The 19,736-nt window shown below is 40.1% G+C and overlaps 1 protein-coding gene across 2 annotated transcripts in view; it reads left to right on the top strand.

The window, feature by feature from the left end:
* The first annotated feature begins 12,106 nt into the window (after nucleotides 1-12,106).
* Nucleotides 12,107-19,736, top strand: part of LOC138364926 (uncharacterized) — a 65,095-nt gene continuing 57,465 nt past the window's right edge. For both annotated transcript variants that reach the window (XM_069325010.1, XM_069325009.1), the window contains exon 1: nucleotides 12,107-12,377. The gene's annotated coding sequence lies outside the window, so the exon portion shown is untranslated. The remainder of the gene's footprint in view (nucleotides 12,378-19,736) is intronic.

Here is a 19,736-nt window from a genome sequence, read left to right as displayed (position 1 = left end):
GATAGTACGGGTAGGTTTGATATGAACAAATTTGAAATAAGTTTGTTTGTTTGTTTCATTTCAAGTTTGAAATGAACAAATCCACAAGAGCCATGACGAGGGTTCAAATCTACGTCCGAGAGTGTGTAATGAAGGAAGGGCGAAGAGGTAGAACAGCTTATTGACAGAACTCAGGTGCATGGGGGAATTGTGTAAAAACCTACAGTAGTTTGTGTCTCAGAGAGACTGCAGGATCCGTGGTAGGTCAAGTTGATTTCTTGGTTGCAATTCTTATCCATGTCGTAGCTCAGTCAATTTACCACCATGCTGCGCCGAGTTTATTGTGAAATTCCCCCTGTGCGCATGAAATAAAGCGTTCCCAAAAAATTAATTTTTCTTCATAAAATGATAAATTCCCTTCCCTGAACATGTCTATGTAAAAATAAATACTGCACCAAATTCCACTTACTTTGGCTCTGGGGACGTGGGCAAGGTGCGTTGTGATGTCATCAGGGGCTGGTCGCCCGTGCGTGACACGCCCAGACATCATCGCGCGGGCCATTCAAGCACCAGATGTTGGCACAAATATATTTTAAATTATTTGTTTTATGTATTTCCAAAGCAGTTTTATTTGTTTGTTTTTTTATCGTATATGATGCATATTTGTATTCTTTACAATATGTATACAGTAGAACGTTCATAATGTTCCATGAAACTGTGATACACGTGTCAGCAATGTGTCGACAATAAATGTTTATTGTCGCAATATTACTTGTTAAAAATTCACTAAAATTACAATATGTACAGTTTCACACACTACACAGTAACACACTGTATTACACACTCAGTACTTCGGAAGTGAGTAATAATCAACGAAGTAGTCCAGGGTACACAGCGCGACTTCTCTCTCATTGCACCAGGTATAGATAGAATTTCGCTTCCTGTTTCTTTGTTCTGTGTGTGTGCAAATAACGCACTCATGTTCACCCTTGGCATTAGTACCTGTAGGTGGTATGTAGCCAAGCTTGCAAAACATAAGGTAGTCTTGCAAAGATTACAGGGAAAGATCAATTTGTAAGGTACTGTAGTCGTGAAAAGATCGCTTTGTAAGGTCCCACACAGGAAAAAATTCAGTCAGCCTCAAAGAGTGTCCGTCAGTCTGGAAGAGATTCAGCCAGCCTCAAAGAGTCAGTCAGTCAGTTAAGAAGAGATTCAGTTATTCTTGAAAATATCTATGGAAAACACCACCATGGAAGCTGCTAACACTGCTCATCTATGCTACTTGTATCAGATGCATCATCACTGAATGCAGAAAACGATTCATCTATGTATCATCTAAATAAATTGGAGATAGCATAGGTGGGCAAGGGTGGCGCTCAGAGCTACAACTGGATACGCTCGCTGTATTGTCCTCATAGGTGCTGTATCACTTGCATCTGACCTTTGTGTTAGGTCCTTATTGCACCTAGCTTCACCAATATTATGACCCTTATATTCTTCAAACATTAAGGTTTGAATTTCACCGACAAAGCGCGATCTTTCAACACTGTCAGACAGGTGTTTGGGAGCCAGAGGCGCGTGCGCCACTCATGGTTGCTCACTCAGTCCTAACCCAGCCAGCAGCCCTAAGGGAAAAAGGGGAATTTTTTTCCAAGATGGCTGCCTCTCACTGGAGGTCCTAAGAGTCCATTTCGTACACATCCAACCTCGCACACATTTAGAATGGGTACGAAAAAAATCAAAACGAGCTTTCTTGGTTGGTGCAGTTTCCCACCGACCGAGAATACTCGGTTGGCGCAGTTAAGTGGTTAAGAAGCGTCTGGGGTCCTCTCGGACATAGGTTCGAACCCTCATCACGGCCCTTGTGGATTTGTTCATTTAATACTCTTATGTTCTTTGTACACAATCTTTGTATAAATAATAATAATATTATTATTAATATTATTTACACATATACACCGAGAACTTCAACAAGATCTTGTAGATCTGAGGCAAAGTGAAATTGACACCAGTAATTCCATCTATCATCATACTATCATGCAAGAGGAGCCACACATCTATGGATCATCCAATAAAATCAGCAGACTTCTAGATGTTACTACTGCTCGGCTTAGACTCGGTTACAAGTATCTCTGGGAATTCTCATTATCTGCTGATGTAGACCTGACCAAATGTAAACTGTGTCAACAAAATTATTCGCACACCCTCCGTCACTATGTGATGGAGTGCGAAAAGATAAGTGAATTTAGAGACAATTCTATAACCAATGTTCCAGCGATGTGTCAATATTTCATTCAAAATGATCTGCTACCAGAAATTTTAGCCAAATAACCCCAGTTTGCTAACTGTAGGTAGTAATTAAGTGATTGTAACCTATCCACCGCTGCCCACTGGATGGGGGGCGGTGTGCAGGACAAACATATAAATTGTGACACTAGCTCTCCACATATGTCAGTTGCTTAACTTAGAACCTGTACTTGAGGTCGATCTCGAACCCATTGTTGATGTGATGACTTATATTGAATTTTGTAACTAGCTCATCAAGATTGTAACTTGCTTAGCTAAATGAATTGTGGGGTTCAGTCCCTGAGCCCATTATGTGCCTCTGTAACCCTTTCCACTACCGCCCACAAGATGGGTATGGGGTGCATAATAAATGAACTAAACTAACTAACTTATTTACACACAGAAAATCACACTAACGTGATATACATAAATGAGAAAATTCACTCTGGCTGTGAGGGGATGCAACCAGTGGATTGTTCATTGATGTATACCTCCTTAGTGCGATTTTCTGTGTATCTGAAGATGGGCATACAGTGTTCAACTACAATATTTTACCCCTTCACCCGAGTGCTTAGGGGTCTTATGTAAAACTTGGACTGGCTTCAGGGCTTCCTGTGATATCAGGATACTTCCTATGATATCTTTAGAAATGTGATTGTAAGACTTTTAGGAAGTCAGCGGTGGTACAGTGGTAGAGTATGCGGCTGGCAATGCCTTGGTCGTGGGTTTGCAACACCACACAGGTGGATTTTCTATTATTATTGTTATTAATATTATTATAAAAATTATCATTATTCGATAGACCAATGTCCACACCCCAACAATGCTATAGGCTTATAATTCACCCCAACAATGACATTGGCATATAATTTATCCCAACAATTCCATAGGCCTATTTCCACACCCCAACAATTGCATGTTGAGGCGTAAGACAATGGTGGAGCAGAAAGTACTCCAGTACTTACGGAGGATGATGAGAGTGCGAGGAACAAGGTGGTCAGGTGGAGCCAGTGACTCCTTCCTTCAACAGTTTTGTCTCTCCCTCGTGGTATATCCTCAATGTCTTCAGTGGTGTGGCCTCACCACACACTTACATTGCCATAAGTGTTCTGAGAGTACTGTGGGAGGGTCAATTTGGCGGGTATTGTGGACACAGGTCTTTAAGACAGGCGAACTTCCCGGGTGGCGCACACGTGGAACATAGCAACCTTTGTTGTGATGACGTTGTTCCGAACCATAATGGAAACTGACCCAAGTATAGGATGGGTTAGCCCAAGTATCGCGTTTTCAAAAGGGTCGCCCGTGTTGGAAAAGAAGAACGCTGAAAGAATATTGTTGAAAACATCTTGATAACTGATTAAACCAAAATTATTTATTAGTCAGAAGAAAGACAGAAACGCGATCTATATGTAAAACCTCTACCAGACAAATATTTTAAGTAAAACCGAAGATATTTGTAGTTGTATAAAAGTGGCAGTTTTCATCGCTCGTCGAGCTCGAAAACTGCAGCATTCATCTCAGAACAATGCCTATTTCACGCAGATTCCTTAATAAACGTAAGAGTTTTATATGTCACAAGAAAGACAGACATATAAGCTTCGTTCTAAATACCTTACTATTGGCATATTTAAATTTAAAGCGAAGATACGTGTACTTTTTTAATAGCCGAGCTCCGACTCCGGACAGATCGATGGACGTAGCAACTCTCTCTCAGAACAATGTTTATTTCACGTGAATTCGTTAATAAACATATATGTTTTATATGTCTCAAGAAAGGCAGACATATAAGCTTTACTTTAAACATCTTACCATAGACATATTTAAAGTTCTAATGAAGATACATGTATTTTAAAAATTACGGAGCTCCGACCACGTACAGACTGAACGACAGAGCAACTCTCTCAGATCAATGTTTATTTCACGTAAATTCGTTAATAAACACAAATGTTTTATATGTCTTAAGCAAGATAGAAATATGAGCTTCATTTTAAATCCATTGCAATAGACATATTTATAGCTCAAGTGAAGATATATATGTTTTTATAGTGGCGTTCAGTAGCTTTTCGGTCATGCAGTGCAGACGCCTACGCACTTGCCGATACATTGTATAATTAACAAAGATACGCTAATAAAACCTAAAATCTTATATGCCTCCAGAAAGACCCAGATATGAATATTATTATGATTGCACCAAATGAAATATATCATGTTGGAGGACAGAGATATATCAATTTTAAATTAAGTTTCGTCTCCCGCCTGGGCGAGAGAGATGAGGCGACTCTCGCCCCATCTATTGGAGATTCTGTCCACTAAAGGCCAAAAGCTACTCAAACCCTCCTAGCAATACTTAAGTAATGAAGTAATATGGTATATTTACTCACTATAATGTGAGTGCTGAATGCAGAACATGATAAAACATATATTTACTCCAAACTAATATAATTTCATTATGAAATAAGTAAATAAGTGGCATCAAAGGAAGTCGACGGTCCAAGCGTCAATGTTGTGGAGCGACTTGAAATTGAAATTGAAATTGAAATAAGTTTATTGAGGTAAAATACACACAAAGGGATGAGGTAGCTCAAGCTATTCTCACCCCATTCAGTACAACGTGTTAATATATACATAGACACACATCACAAATAAACACATTACCAAACATTTTGAGAGGTAAAAATATACATTTCCTCCTTCACAAGTAGTATGTTATCAGACGTACACACAAATACTTTTATGACCTAGGTATACTGTATAGACAAATTGCAAGACACCTGCAGATAATTCAACAAAATATTACAATCTTGGTGCAAAATTCTTATATCTCTCAAGAATATCATCAACCTTTCCGTTGTGACACATCCAGGCTATTTGTTCAGGAACAGTCCTTATCTCAGTGTTTCTATATACACTAATCAACGGACAATCAAGAATATAATGGGCAAGGGTGTGAGACCTTAACATACCACATAGTTTACACTTCGTGTCATTACCATGAACATCTATCCCATATTCCCAGTAATATTTGTACCCAAGCCTGAGCCGCATGTACACAGAGTCACTCCAAGCATTTCTCCTTTTACCATAAGTGAAATGGGTGTTTTGACTCACATACATGTAGTGTTGCATGGTTTGACTACTCTCATACATTATCTCTCTCCTCTCCACTCCCGCCTGTGCCTGAATATTTCTGATTTTGCTTCTTATTTGTCTCATTGTGAATTCACATTCAATGTCAACATGTGGTTTTGATGTGGCACGTTTGGCCAAGTCATCCGCCACCTCGTTGAGCACTATTCCAACGTGAGATGGAATCCACATGAATTTCACACTATAACCTTTCAGCTGTATCTCAGTTATTCTTCTCTTACAGTCCTCCACTATAGACATGAAGACTGGGTTTCGACTGTTTAAGGACTCCAGTGCTCCTCGGCTATCGACAAATACAAAAACATTTTTGTCGTCATGACGTACTTCCTCCAAACACGCCAGAATGGCCTGCAGTTCAGCTTGTGTGGATGATATATAATTACTAAGCCGGAGTTCAATTATCCTGTCCACAGTCCCAAACTCCGTATAATCCCTTATTAGGACACCACACCCTGCCCTGCCATCCTCCGCCACCGACCCGTCGCAATATACATGTAAACTGTTGCCTCTTGGTAACCGAGATATCATGCTTCCATACAAACACCGTAATTGTCCCGGTTCATGATGAATCTTTTTCACCTTGAGGGGTACAATTTCGACGTCTATTTTCTGTACTTTCCAGGGAGCAGACATATTGCACTTTCGAGAGGGTTTACAGCAGTCAAGTACGTCGTATTCCCTGAGGTCATGAGCTAATCCTCTCGTATAGCGTGTCTCCCTCAGTTTCCTGGAAGTGTGTACGTCACTCAAGCAGGTCTGAACGCTCTCAAACAGCTTATCCCCTCCTTTTCTCCGCATGAAACGAATAGATACTCTAGTGTTAATGTCATGGACTCTATCACACACACTCTGTAAATTTAATTCCATTCTCATTATTTCAAGCATTGCATTTCCATGCATTGGACTATATCCAATTCTATCTTTGTGACAGACTCCAATGTGTAACCATCAATGATACAACTTCTTCCACTCCACCAATTACCGTTGGAGTGCCACAGGGCAGTATCTTAATTAGGACCTCTTCTATTTCTTATATATATAAACGATCTGCCTAATGTCTCTAATATTCTCAAACCTATATTGTTTGCTGACGATACTACCCTTAACTATTCAGACCTCAACCCACATACACTAAATAATGTTGTAAATAATGAATTAAAAAAAGTCCATTTATGGATGTCAACGAACAAACTAACATTAAACATCGAAAAGACCTACTACATCTTATTTGGAAGCAAATCTACAAATGCAATTCAGCTTCAGATAGACAATGTAAACATTAGCAATAAAAATGATGGAAAGTTTCTTGGCCTATTCCTAGACAAGAGACTCAACTTCAGTACCCACATACAACACATAACTAAGAAAGTCTCTAAAACAGTTGGTATACTCTCTAAAATCAAATATTATGTACCTAACTCTGCTCTCATCTCTCTATATTATGCACTAATCTATCCCTATCTCAACTATGGTATCTGTGCATGGGGTTCAACCACTGCAAACCACCTCAAGTCCATCATCACTCAGCAAAAATCTGCTATCAGAATAATATCAAATTCTGCTTTCAGACAACACTCAGCCCCCTTGTTTAACTCCCTAAACATGCTAAACATAATCTCACTCCATAAATTCTCTTGTGTCAACTACATTTACAAAACCCAGTTCTTAAATGCAAATCCTGCTCTGAAACTCTTCCTGGACAGATGTAATAGGACCCATTATCACCACACCAGAATTAATATCTCATTGATATCCCCAGAGTTAAACTTAATCTGTGTAAACACTCTATGCAAGTAAAGGGACCTAGTTTATGGAACTCACTCCCTATTGAATTGAAAAGCTGTCCAACATTTACATCATTCAAAGTCAATACTAAAAAGTACCTAATTTCATCTTCATAGTGTTTCACATTTTGCCTTAAAATTGCACTGTATCTATTGCTACCCAATCTCCCAACCTTTATGTTCCCAATTTTAACATCTTTACCATTGTGATCATTGCTGTCTTCTTATATGTGCTGCCAACCTGCTGTATGGTGTTTATTAATCTTGTTTATCTGTATCTATTGCTACCCAGTCTCCCAATCTTTATGTACCCAATCTGAACCTCTTTACCATTGTGATCATTACTGTCTTATATGTACTGTCAATCTGCTGTATGGTGTCTATTAATCTTGTTTAAATTACCAATCAAGCTGTCAATGTAATCAATCAGAGCTTTAATATAACAATGTGCTTTAATGTACTTACTAAGCTCTCTCATCTCATTTTTCTCTTGCAATGTATTTGTTATCATTTATCAATTCTGATAGAAATTAGCTACTTAAAATTATCTGTTAGATTAAGGACATGCCCGAAACGCTGCGCGTACTAGTGGCTTTACAAGATTGTAAATACTGTACTATCCAATGTATTCTCACAAAACCAATGTACCTTCTTGTATATAAATAAATAAATATATAAATAAATAAGTGATCTTACATTCAAGTTAATTACAGAGATATTGTGATTATGTGTTAATATATTGTTTACATCATGTGCTGTAAAATATCTGCAATTTTGATCATTAAAATGATGATTGTCATAGATAGTGGATAAGAGGTTTAGTTCTGGGTCTATATTTGTTTGCATAAGAAGGCTGGTTGTAGGAAAACAAGGCAAGAACGGCAATTACAAAACAAAATTTTCATATAAAAGGGGGGGGGGAATTAAAATATAAACAAGACCTATACAAGACAAACACAAAATGAAGAAAAAAAAGAAAATTGAGGTAGATTGCTTACAAGTTCTCTCAGGTACACTGTCAGTAATAATTTGCATTTTGAGACACAGGCAAAGCCAGGGGTACAATGGAGTAAGGGAGTATGGCGAGGCTAGGCAACCTAGGTAATAAATGAAAGCAAAGAAAATTTAAATTTATTTATTTTATTTTTAATTTTATTTATTTAATTAATTTTATTTAATTAATTAATTTAATTTAATTTTATTTATTTAACATTTTATTTATTTTATTTATTTTATTTTATAAAAAGTTGAATAATAAACATAGGCAAGTTTAATCTAATGATTATTAACTATAAATAGTTTAGTTATGATCATATAATTAATAAGAACTAAAGAAAATATTAATGCACTCAATTAATTAAGTCCAATAAATGACTAATATACATTAAATTAAAATTTACTTTAAAAAAGTGTAACAAAGAGACTTAGGATACGTAGCCTGCACTAGGTGACAAGGGGGTTAATTATGTCGACTCATTGAGAGGGATAATAAGGTGAGACAAACCACATTGGGAGAGGAAAGTGTTGATGTTATCTTCATTAGCAATTGTAAACATTTTACGAACTGAAGTCTTTCTCGCTTTAATCATGCCATCTCTAACGAAGCACTGATGAATCGCATCTGGGTTTTGATGACGGATTTGCCGCAGGCGGTGGAGGAGTTGCTGTCTTTTCCTAGTCAAGCACTCGTTGATGTAGATTCCCTTTCGTTGGGATGCAGCTGTCCGGACAAGATGCGATTTTATGGACTGGGAAGCCAGCTTGAGGCGAATTTTTCGCTGGTTTAGACCTGATGGATTCTTTTTGCCTACTCTGTAGGCAGCAATAATGTCGGTTTTATTTAGAGTGACACGCAATTCGTCTTTTATGAGAGCATGAACTATTTCAATACACTTTTCACCTTCACGTTCCACAGGAATATTTTGGGACGACACAATAACATAGTCAAGCAGCTTGTGCTGGTCCTGTTCATCCTGGGAGATGGAATGTTGGGTAGATGACACTAAGATCTATGATAAAGAAGGAAGTGAAAGTGATATTGAGACCTTACAAAGAGATCTACATGAACTCCAACAATGGTCAGATGACTGGCAAATGCTCTTTAATGTCGATAAATGTAAGACCTTGCCTGTAGGGCATAACATGCCACGTCACAACTACCAAATTGCCAGCTTTACCTTATAACAGATAGATGACGAATGCGACATTGGAATCAGAATCCATCATTCACTAAAAGATGCACAACAAGTGGGAGCGATAGTAAAAAAAGCGAACCAAATCTTGGGAATAATCAAGCGTGCCTTTACCTTCAAGTAAACTAAAGTAGTCCTTCAATTGTATAAGTCTCTGGTGCGCCCCCACCTGGATTATTGCATACAGGCATTGAGACCTTATCTTCAGAAAGACATAGCTGCTCTGGAGTAGATACAACACCGGGCAACAAAAATCATACCAGAGCTTAGTCATCTCTCGTATCAGGAAGGGTTGAGGGTGTAGCGAGTAGATTATCCCAATAATATACTCGCTCCAAATATAGTGTTAATATTCCTGTCAACCTTTGGAGATGAATGAGGCGAGGCGTTGCCCGGGCAACACAGTGAGGTGTTGCCCGAGCAATATAAGCAGCGGTGTAGCGAACATTAACTAGTCTACTTTCAAGTGTGGTCTAGAGCAGACACTTGCGAGATACTGTGCCAACGCTCAGTGCGCTCAACTCACACCAACGTATCACCTGTGTACTTCTGTATATTCGACCAAATATATATATAGTATCTTAGTGTCTGTGTTTATTTGTCACCATACTTTACGTAACAATAGAACCGTTACATTGGTGACCCAGTGAGTGAAAAGAACACCTAGTCACAAACTAGATCTTCGTCATGGATTTATCTACCAGGTCTCCAGCATACAACGCAGATGATTCAGAATTTTGGTTCATGCAGATGGAGGCTATTTTCGACCTTCACGAAGTTTCGACGATACCCAGCCACGATGGACTACAACATGGACTCTTACTGGACCTCTACTGCTACTGTTAGCTGTGATGGAACGCTGCCAAACACCCTCGCCGCAGCAATGATTTTCATCGCGATCGTCTCTGCATTTTCATCTACTACGGCTTGCTGCTCCACGATCACTACTCACTCATCTGGCAGCTTCATCAGTAACTACATAATGTGTGATCTACAGCCTGTCCTGCCGACTCTCCGTCGCTGCCAGGGCACTGCTGGTTCTACAGGGGCGCCCACGAAAGCTGCTCTTTCGTCAGATTCATCTACACGTTCACTGCATTTTGATACTCTGCCGACTAAAGCCCTTTGCGCAGTACAGGACTTACAGCTTGCGTTTCCGACTCTTCGTCGCCTCCAGGACAATTCAGCTCTAGCAGTGATTACCTCGTTGTCCTAACTACGTGCCTACATTACCTCCTAATGTCCTGGTGCCCGAGCCCATCCGCCCCGGATCTAAATGCTCCACCAGCGACCCAAGGACGCAGCAATTATGCACATTCTTCTCTCCTGCTACACAGAGCTTGTCCACACACTGCCTGCATCTTTTGGTACCAGACTACAATTTCCACAGTCAACAATGTAGTACTCGGCGTGTGCAGTCCTAATCAACCCAAGACGCTACAGCTTCGACACAGAGCAGACAGCAGACTACGACCGCATCGAGCCGCCACGCTCTCGCTCCCCGAGTTTAGACACACAATTCTCAATCGAGCCGCCACGCTCTCCCACATAGAGCTCCATGACTCCGGCCTCACTCAGCTCTCTGCTCTGCTCCAGGCTTCGTCTCAACGTCTGCAACACTGCTAAATCCAGAGACACATCCGCCGACTACGCAGTGCACTTTTCGACCACAGTTACCAGCAGCACCGCCACCTACGACAACGGACGATCCTGTACGACCTCCCACCCTACAACCCCAGTTACCAGCCGCACCACAACCTGATCCTACGACGACGGACGATCCTGTGCGACCTCCCACCCTACGACCCCAGTTGGATGACATCAGCGAAGAGGAGGAAGTTAACTTTGATGGTTATGTAACGCGAGCAGGGCGTACAATTCACCGACCAGCTAAGTTCCTTGATCAAGTATTTTTCCTTTCATCCCCTGGGAGGGGGAGTTCTGTAGCGAGTAGATTATCCCAATAATATACTCGCTCCAAATATAGTGTTAATATTCCTGTCAACCTTTGGAGATGAATGAGGCGAGGCGTTGCCCGGGCAACACAGTGAGGTGTTGCCCGAGCAATATAAGCAGCGGTGTAGCGAACATTAACTAGTCTACTTTCAAGTGTGGTCTAGAGCAGACACTTGCGAGATACTGTGCCAACGCTCAGTGCGCTCAACTCACACCAACGTATCACCTGTGTACTTCTGTATATTCGACCAAATATATATATAGTATCTTAGTGTCTGTGTTTATTTGTCACCATACTTTACGTAACAATAGAACCGTTACAAGGGCCACTGGCCAAACAACACCGCAAACCAGGCATGACAGGGCGGAGCTCATCGAAACACTTAAAATACTGAACTATTTGGACGATGTCGATCCGGACACTTTCTTTAAAAGGTCAGATGTAACACGAACGAGGAGCAACGGGTTCAAGCTCAACAAGCCACAATGTAGGACAAAAAACAGGAGAGGCTTTTTCACCCGTATGGTTGTAAACCCGTGGAACAGCCTACCCGCCAAAGAGTAGGTAAAGTAAACGCCAAAACCCTACTGGGTTTTAAAATACAGATAGAAAAGATCATCCAGGCAAATGGGTAGGACCTTTGACAAGCCGCCAACTTCCTGTCCTCGTTGAGGCCACCAATATTAGTTGCTCTCAGGTTAATTAAACATCGACAAAGATCAGTAAGTAAAGAAAATGGGAAGAGGAACGTGGCGGGTAAGCGAGCGAGCGAGTGACGTCATCACAACAAAGGTTGCTATAGACGTCTCCACGACTCGTGAAGTTCGCCTGTCTTAAAGACCTGTGTCCACAATACCCGCCAAATTGTCCCTCTCACAGTACTCTCAGGACACTTATGGCAGTGTAAGTGTGTGGTGAGGCCACACCACTGAAGACATTGAGGATATACCACGAGGGAGAGACAAAACTGTTGAAGGAAGGAGTCACTGGCTCCACCTGACCACCTTGTTCCTCGCACTCTCATCATCCTCCGTAAGTACTGGAGTACTTTCTGCTCCACCATTGTCTTACACCCCAACATGCAATTGTTGGGGTGTGGAAATAGGCCTATGGCAGTGTTGGGGTGTGGACATTGGCCTATCGAATATGATAATTTTTATAATAATAATAATAATAATAGAGAAAATCTACTGGGACTGTGTGGTGTTGCAAACCCACGACCAAGGCATTGCCAGCTGCTTACTCTACCACTGTACCACCACTGACTTCCTAAAAGTCTTACAATCAGATTTCTACTGATATCACAGGAAGTCCTGAAGCCAGGCCAAGTTTTACATAAGGCCCCTAAGCACTCAGGTGAAGGGGTTAAGTATTGTAGTTGAACACCGTATGCCCATCTTCAGATACACAGAAAATCGCACTAAGGAGATATACATCAATGAACGATCCACTGGGGCTGTGAGGTGACGCAAACATTGCAGGTTCGCATCGCCTCACAGCCCAAGTGAATTTTCTCATTGATGTTTATCACGTTAGTGTGATTTTATGCGTGTAAATAATAATATTAAAAATATTATTATTATTCAAAAGATTGTGTACAAAGAACATAAGAGTAATAAATGAATAATGGCTTTACCATTGTGATCATTGCTGTCTTCTTATATGTGCTATCAATCTGCTGTATGGTGTCTGTTAATCTTGTTTAAATTAACAATCAAGTTGACAATGTAATCAACCAGAGCTTTAATAAACCAATGTGCTTTAATATACTTACTATTCTCTCTCATCTCATTTTTTTTTCTTGCACTGTATCTGTTATCTTTTTATTAATTCTGCTAGAATTTACCTACTTAAAATTATCTGTTAGGTAATAGTTAGATAATGACCTGCCCGAAACACTGCGCATACTAGTGGCTTTACAAGATTGTAAACACTATGCTATGTATTCTCTAACACAATGTACCTTCTTGTATATAAATTAAATAAATAAATCAATCCATAAGGGCCGTGAAGAGGGTTCGAACCTACATCAGAGAAGATCTTAGACGCTCCTTAACCACTTAACTGCGCCAACCGAGATTACGCGGTTTGCCAACCGAGAAAGCTCATTTTGATTTTTTCGTACCCATTCTAAATGTGTGCGAGGTTGGTTGTGTACGAAATGGACTCTTAGGACCTCCAGTGAGAGGTAGCCATCTAGGAAAAAATTCCCCTTATGCCCTAGGGCTGCTGGCTGGGTTAGTACCGAGTGGCACACGCGCCTCTGGCTCCCAAACACCTGTCCGACGCGAGTTGAAAGATCGTGCTTTGTCGGTGAAATTCAAACCTTAATGTTTGAAGAATATAAGGGTCATAATATTGGTGAAGCTAGAAGCAATAGGACCTAACACAAAGATCAGATGCAAGTGATACAGCACCTAAGAGGACGATACAGCGAGCGTATCCAGTTGTAGCTCTGAGCGCCACCCTTGCCCATCTATGCTATCTCCAATTTATTTAGATGATACATAGATGAATCGTTTTCTGCATTCAGTGATGATGCATCTGATACAAGTAGCATAGATGAGCAGTGTTAGCGGCTTCCATGGTGGTGTTTTCCATAGATATTTTCAAGAATAGCTGAATCTCTTCTTTACTGACGGACACTCTTTGAGGCTGGCTGAATCTCTTCTTGTGTGGGACCTTACAAGGGGATCTTTTCACGACTACCTTACAAATTGATCTTTCCCTGTAATCTTTTCAAGACTACCTTACATTTTACAAGCTTGGCTACATACTACCTACAGGTACTAATGCCAAGGGTGTACATGAGTGCGTTATTTGCACACACACAGAACAAAGAAACAGGAAGCGAAATTCTATCTGTACCTGGTGCAACGAGAGCGAAGTCACGCTGTGTACCCTGGACTACTTCATTGATTATTACTCACTTCCGAAGTACTGAGTGTGTAATACAGTGTGTTACTTTGTAAATAGTGTGTGAAACTGTACATATTGTAATTTTAGTGAATTTTTAACACGTAATATTGCGACAATAAACATTTATTGTGGACACATTACTGACACATGTATCACAGTTTCATGGAACATTATGAACATTCTGCTGTATACATATTGTAAGGGATACAAATATGCATCATATACGCACACAAGCATAAGAAATATTGCCGGAACAACCGTGGACATTTTCAAGAGGAAACTAGATTTATTCCTCCAAGGAGTGCCGGACCAACCGGGCTGTGGTGGGTATGTGGGCCTGCGGGCCGCTCCAAGCAACAGCCTGGTGGACCAAACTCTCACAAGTCGAGCCTGGCCTCGGGCCGGGCTTGGGGAGTAGAAGAACTCCCAGAACCCCATCAACCAGGTATCAACCAGGTATACGATAAAAAAACAAACAAATAAAACCAAATTGGAAATACATAAAACAGATAATTGAAAATATATTTGTGCCAACATCTGGTGCTTGAATGGCCCGGGCGACTGTGTCTGGATGTGTCACGCACGGGCGACCAGCCCCCGATGACACCACAACGCACCTTGTCCACGTCCCCAGAGCCAAAGTAAGTGGAATTTGGTATTTATTTTTACATAGACATGTTCAGGGAATGAAATTTATCATTTTACGAAGAAAAAAAAATTTTTTAGGGAACACTTTATTTCATGCGCACGAGGAATCTCACAATAAACTCAGCACAGCATAGTGTAATTACCTAAGTGTAATTACCTAAGTGTAGTTACAGGATGAGAGCTACGCTCGTGGTGTCCCATCTTCCCAGCATTCTTTGTCATATAACGCTTTGAAACTACTGCCGGTCTTGGCCTCCACCACCTTCTCCCCTAACTTGTTCCAACCGTCTACCACTCTGTTTGCGAAAGTGAATTTTCTTATATTTCTTCGGCATCTGTGTTTAGCTAGTTTATATCTATGACCTCTTGTTCTTAAAATTCCAGGTCTCAGGAAATCTTCCCTATCGATTTTATCAATTCCTGTTACTATTTTGTATGTAGTGATCATATCACCTCCTTTTCTTCTGTCTTCTAGTTTTGGCATATTTAATGCCTCTAACCTCAACTCGTAGCTCTTGCCCTTCAGTTCTGGGAGCCACTTAGTAACATGTCTTTGCACCTTTTCCAGTTTGTTGATGTGCTTCTTAAGATATGGGCACCACACAACTGCTGCATATTCTAGCTTTGGCCTAACAAAAGTCGTGAACAATTTCTTTAGTATATCGCCATCCATGTATTTAAAAGCAATTCTGAAGTTAGAAAGTGTGGCATAGGCTCCTCGCACAATATTCTTTATGTGGTCCTCAGGTGATAGTTTTCTATCTAGAACCACCCCTAGATCTCTTTCTTTATCAGACTTCTTTAAAGATTTCTCACATAATATATAGGTTGTGTGGGGTCTATGTTCTCCTATTCCACATTCCATAACATGGCATTTATTAACATTAAATTCCATTTGCCAAGTGGCGCTCCATGTACTTATTTTGTCCAGGTCTTCTTGAAGGGCATGACAATCATCTAAGTTTCTTATCCTTCCTATTATCTTAGCATCATCAGCAAACATGTTCATATAATTCTGTATACCAACTGGTAGATCATTTATGTAGACAATAAACATCACTGGTGCAAGAACTGAACCCTGTGGTACTCCACTTGTGACATTTCTCCAGTCCGATACATTGCCTCTGATCACAGCCCTCATTTTTCTATCAGTCAGAAAATTTTTCATCCATGTTAGAAGCGTACCTGTCACTCCTCCAATATTTTCCAGTTTCCAAAATAACCTCTTATGTGGAACTCTGTCGAAAACCTTTTTTAGGTCCAGATAGATGCAGTCAACCCATCCATCTCTTTCCTGTAATATCTCTGTTGCTCGATCATAGAAACTGAGTAAATTCGATACACAGGATCTTCCAGATCGAAAACCATACTGTCTGTCTGATATTATATCATTTCTCTCCAGGTGTTCTACCCATTTAGATTTAATTATTTTTTCCAATATTTTGACTATTACACTTGTCAATGATACCGGTCTATAATTAAAGGGGTCTTCCCTGCTTCCACTTTTGTAGACTGGAACTATGTTAGCCTTTTTCCACACATCAGCTACAACTCCTGTATACAGGGATGCCTGAAAAATCAGTTGAAGAGGAATGCTGAGCTCAGGTGCACATTCTCTCAGAACCCATGGTGAAACTCCATCTGGACCAACTGCTTTGTTCTTATTTAGCTCCGTGAGCATTTTTTCCACTTCGTCTCTAGACACCTCTATGTGCTCTATGTTGTTCTCTGGAATTCTTATTGTATCTGGTTCCCTGAAGATTTCATTTTGTACAAACACACTTTGGAACTTTTCGTTTAATGTTTCACACATTTCCTTTTCATTTTCCGTGAATCTATTTCCCATTTTCAACCTCTGAATATTATCCTTTACCTGCAATTTGTTGTTTATGAATTTATAGAACAGACCTGATTCTGTTTTACATTTGTCTGAAATCCCTTTTTCAAAATTTCTTTCTGCCTCTCTCTTCACTGCCGTGTAGTTGTTTCTCGCATCTTTGTATCGCTGGCATGTTTGGGGGTTCGGCCTCTTCCTGTATTGATTCCATTTTTGTGTCTTTTGGTCTCTGGCCCTCTCGCACTTTCTGTTGAACCAATCCTGTTTCCTAGTTCTGCTTCTCTGTTTTGGTATAAATTTTTTTGTGCCTTTATCATATATTTCACAAAACCTGACATACATCTCATTCACTTCCTTGCCTAGCAACAAGTCTGTCCAATTATACTCACTAAAAAATTTTCTAAGGTTGCCATAATGCCCTCTCCTAAAGTCAGGTTTTCCATTTGCATCGACCGTCATATTTTCTTCCAGATTATAACGCATTGCATACTTTATTCCCAAAAAGACAAGGTCACTTTTACCCAAGAGAGGAAGGTACTGAATGTCAAATATTTCTTCCTCCTTCCTGGTAAATATCAAATCTAGCATGGAGGGGATATCCCCTTCCCTCATCCTCGTAGCTTGTTTAACATGTTGATACAAGAATGTTTCCAGGATGAGGTGTACAAATTTACAGGTCCAGAAATCTTCTGTTTTAGTTCACATGCTTCCCAGTCTATGGATTTCAAGTTGAAGTCGCCGACTATCAACAGTCGTGAACTATCGTTATCCGCTCTCGCTATGATCTCTCATTATTGTTATAAGACCTTCTCGTTTACTATCTAGCTCCTCCTTTGACCATGTGCTGCTTAACGGTGGACTATATGCATTTATGATCATTAGTTTATCATCCTCATGGCAGATCTCTAGTGCTATTATGTCAACTTCTTGTGGATTGGCAGTCACTATTTCGTTCACCTTTAGGTGTTCTTTCACCAGCACAGCAACGCCACCGCCTTTCCTGATTTTTCTGTCCCGTCTTCAAATTGAGTAGCCCCTTGGGAATATGACCTCATTTAAAATAGCATCTTCAAGTTTTGTCTCCGTGAGTGGAACAATGTCTGGTGTCTGCAGCTGTATTATATCACTTAACTCCAGTATCTTTGATCTTACTCCATCTATGTTGGTGTATGCAATCTTGAGGAACTTGTTCCCCCTCTTCTTATTTTTCTTCTCAATAGTGGTTAATCGACTGAGCTACGACATTGGAATTCCAACCGAAAAATCAACTTGACCTTCCACGGATCCTGCAGTCTCTCCGAGACACAAACTAGGTTTTTACACAATTCCCCCATGCACCTGAGCTCTGTCAATAAGCTGTTCTACCTCTTCATCCTTCCTTCATTACACACTCTCGGACGTAGATTTGAACCCTCGTCACGGCTCTTGTGGATTTGTTAATTTCAAACTTGAAATGAAACAAACAAACAAACAAACTCATTTCAAATTTGTTCATATCAAACCTACCCGTACTATTAAAAATATTTGAAAAAATTATCTACAAACAGCTGTACTCTTACCTCGTAAAATTCGACATACTCGGCCCCTGTCAGTTTGGCTTCCGCTCCCAAAAGAGTACTAACGACGCAATTATTAGTCTCCTTGATATAATTTACTCAGCCCTTGACAAAAATGAGTTTCCGATTGGACGCAATTATTAGTCTCCTTGATATAATTTACTCAGCCCTTGACAAAAATGAGTTTCCAATTGGACGCAATTATTAGTCTCCTTGATATAATTTACTCAGCCCTTGACAAAAATGAGTTTCCGATTGGACTCTTCATTGACCTGAGAAAGGCCTTTGATACTGTTAATCACAACTACCTCTTATGTAAACTGCATCATTATGGAATCCGAGGCCATGCCCTGGATTATATCCAATCCTTTCTTAGTGATAGACACCAATGTGTAGCCATCAATAATATAACCTCTCCCACTACCAATAACCATTGGGGTGCCACTGGGCAGCATCTTGGGATCTCTTCTATTTCTTATATACATCAATGGTCTGCCTGATGTCATCAACATTCTGAAACCTATATTGTTTGCTGATGATACTACCCTCATCTATTCTAACCCCAAAACACATGCACTAAATAATGCTGTTAACACTTTCGCGCTATCTGGACGCGCCGGCGCGTTCGGTTTCGTCTAATGTAAACGCATAGTGGACATAAAGTTATGTCAACTTTTAAAATATTTGTATAAAATTCAATTTTTATCCGATTTACTTTGGGTTTGTTTCAAACTGCACGCTATGAGGCTCTCTTTCTCACCACTAGGCTGCATGGTACAATAAGTTCATGAAAGGTGTGGATAACTTCGATCAAATGGTATTTTGTCCCAAACGGGTTGCAGGTGGGTGACTTTAGCCGTTTATACTGGTAATTCTTCCCCCATATCATGTATTATATGCATATGTCTGTTTAGGGAATTTTATTCCGATCAATATACAACCAAAAATAACTGTGTGCAACAAGTATAATCTTGACAAACATAACAAAAGTAAAAATATTTTGTGTGTGTTTGACGCTCACTGATATGTTCCAGCGTTGTTTTATATTTGTCGCTATTCTAACTTACGCTTTGTTGATATTTTTTACCTATGGGCACATAGAACATTCTATTGCGAACATATTGACATAAAAATGAATGACGTACATAGAAAATTAATGTCATGAGAGTGAAATAAGTATAAACTTTCAAAGCGCCGTGCGTCGTCCCGTCACCGATACCGGGTAACAATTTCACCACTTCCCACACTCTTGCGGGCGGGCTGCATCATTATTCTACGCTTATATTCATATCACCGTGTTGGGAATTTCATTGCGAGTCCATTGATACCAAAATTAACGCTGTAGAACAAGTGTGGAGGTGATTACAATCCCAAGAGTAAAAACATTTTGTTGCTGATGGGCGCTCACGGCGAGTCATCTACGTAGTTATT

Source organism: Procambarus clarkii, chromosome 15 (assembly GCF_040958095.1).
Source record: "Procambarus clarkii isolate CNS0578487 chromosome 15, FALCON_Pclarkii_2.0, whole genome shotgun sequence".
In the NCBI taxonomy this organism is placed as follows: Eukaryota; Metazoa; Arthropoda; class Malacostraca; order Decapoda; family Cambaridae; genus Procambarus; species Procambarus clarkii.
The sequence above is the reverse complement of the archived record's forward strand: the minus strand, read 5'-3'. Positions and strand labels throughout refer to the sequence as shown.